The sequence below is a fragment of the Bufo bufo genome, chromosome 4 (genome assembly GCF_905171765.1).
Source record: "Bufo bufo chromosome 4, aBufBuf1.1, whole genome shotgun sequence".
In the NCBI taxonomy this organism is placed as follows: Eukaryota; Metazoa; Chordata; class Amphibia; order Anura; family Bufonidae; genus Bufo; species Bufo bufo.
This window is the reverse complement of record NC_053392.1, coordinates 23,761,926-23,764,743: the sequence shown is the minus strand read 5'-3', so window position 1 is coordinate 23,764,743 and position 2,818 is coordinate 23,761,926.

The following is a 2,818-nucleotide window of genomic DNA, read 5'->3' as shown; positions in this document are numbered from 1 at the left end:
CTACTTCTGATGCATCTGTCTGAACAATAAATTCCCGGGAGAAGTCAGGGGCTACCAAGATGGGCTGTCTACAGAGGGCGGACTTAAGTTTTTGGAAGGCCTCTTCAGCCTTCGGGGACCACTTGATCACAGCAGACTTCCCCCCTTTTGTAAGGTCGGTCAGGGGTACTGCTATTTCTGAAATCTCCTGTAGTATCCCACAATACCGAGAAAGGCTTTGACCTGTTTCTTGGTAAGTGGGCGGGGCCATTTTTGGACAGATTCCACTTTAGTTACTTGGGGTTTTATTATACCTCTTCCTACGATATATCCCAAGTATCGAGCCTCTTCCAACCCCATGGCACACTTACTTGGATTTATAGTGAATCCGGCCTTTCGTAGCGCATCTAGGATGCTCTGAACTTTACTGAGGTGATTCTCCCAATCTTGACTGAAGATCACTATATCATCCAAGTAAGCGGACGTATATTCCCGATGTGGGCGTAAGATTTGGTCCATAGCTCTCTGGAAGGTGGCGGGGGCCCCTTGCAACCCAAACGGCATCCTAACGTACTGGAAGGACCCTTCCGGTGTAGAAAATGCAGTTTTTTCCCTAGCTTCTCTCGACAACGGAATTTGCCAGTATCCCTGGCCCTAGTCTCTCAATGAGCTCATCCACCCGGGGCATGGGATAAGCATCTACTTTGAACACCTCGTTTAATTTTCGGTAGTCATTACAAAATCGCCATTCTCAATTGGGCTTCGGGACTAGCACTATGGGACTAGACCACCCACTTTTGGATTCCTCAATTACCCCCAGTTTTAACATTCTCTGGACCTCTTTGGAAACTATCTCCCTTTGGGCCTCAGGTATCCTGTAGGGTTTTAAATTTACTCATGCCTGAGGTGACGTTAGAATTTCATGTTCCACGACCTTGGTTAAGCCAGGGGTTTCTGTAAACAAGTCCCTATTCTGCTGTAACAGGATCTGGCATTAGTATTTTTGGGAAGGGGACAGGGTTTCGGCGATTTTTACATTGTCGATGGTGGCGTCTGATTGGGTCAACAGACATGGGCTCTCAGGAGGGTCCCTATCCTTCCATGGTTTTAACAAGTTGATGTGGTAGATGTGATAAGGCTTTCTCCTACCTGGCTGATGTACCCGGTAGTTCACTTCGCCCACCCTCTCAGTTATCTCATAGGGCCCATGCCAATTGGCCAGGAACTTGCTCTCCACTCTGGGGACTAAGACTAAAACACGGTCCCCAGGACTGAACTGTCTAAGACGGGCCGTCCTGTTGTATATGTTCGCTTGCGCCTCCTGTGCCTGGAGCATATGCTCTTTCACAATAGGTGTCATTTGAGCTATTTGCTCCTGCAATGTAGTTACATGTTCAATGACACTTTTGTAAGGCGTGACCTCACACTCCCAGGTCTCCTCAGCGATATCTAACAGGCCTCGTGGATGCCTTCCATACAACAACTCCAAAGGCGAGAAACCTGTTGATACTTGGGGTACCTCTCTGATTGAGAACAGTAGATAAGGCAACAGGTAATCCCAATCTCTGCCATCTTTCTCAACCACTTTTTTCAACATGGCCTTCAAAGTTTTATTGAAGCATTCCACCAGGCCATCTGTCTGTGGGTGGTACACTGAGGTACGCAACTGGTTAATTTTTAATACTTTACAGAGATCCTGCATGACCCTGGACATGAACAGGGTCCCCTGGTCGGTCAGGATCTCCTTGGGCAGCCCTGTTCTGGAGAAAATCTGAAACAGTTCTCTGGCTATAACTTTAGAGGTAGCTTTCCTCAAGGGCACCGCCTCAGGGTATCGGGTAGCATAATCCATTACCAATAATATATATTGGTGCCCCTTGCGGATTTTACTAAAGGCCCGACTAAATCCATCGCAATTCTCTCGAATGGTATCTCGATAATTGGTAATGGTAAGAGAGGGCTGCGGAAGTTTGCGACTGGAGAGGTTACTTGGCATGTAGGGCAGGATTGGCAGTAATCCTTAATTTCTCTGTAGCACCCGGGCCAATAAAACCTCTGCAAAACCCTTTCAAGAGTTTTATCAGCCTCTAAGTGCCCCCCTAATACATGGCTATGTGCCAGGTCCATTACCATGCGTCGGTATGCTTTAGGAACCACGAGCTGTTCAACTAATTCTTCCCGGATTTTAGTCACCCGGTGCAACAAGATTTCATTCATTGCAAAGTGAGGGTACCTTTCGTCTGCCCCTGGCTCTTGAGGTGCCCCATTGACTACCCCCACATTGTTTAAGGCCCCTTTTAGAGTCTCATCTCGGAACTGAACAGTCCCAAAGTTTCCCCGAGACACCTCTAAGTCGGGGACCGTCTCCTCAAGGGCAGACTCTTCTTCATTCTCACCTACCATGGCCGAGAACGGAAAGTCAAGGCCCATCTCAGGGTCAAGGAGCATGGGGCTGTCTGCAGCACCAGGGCGTTGCTGCGGTACTGCCTTGGCCCACAGGTCCCAAAACACAGGACAGTCTCGGCCAATGATCATCTCATGCATCAACCCCTGTACTACCCCTGCACTACCCCTACCTGGTGGTATACCGTACATTCTTCTGTTTTTAAGGTCACCTGGGCTATTGGGTAGACCTTGGTATTACCATGAATGCAGGTGACTCCCAAGGTCTTCCCAGGAACCAACTTATGAGGAATACGGGCCGTTAGGTGCATGACCAGGCTCCCCGAGTCCAGAAGTCCCTTTGTGGGGTTTCCATTCACATTAATTGTACAAAAAGGGAGTCCTCCCTCAACATTAGGAACCGCACTACACGCAAACAGTGAGGTTCGTCTCCCCA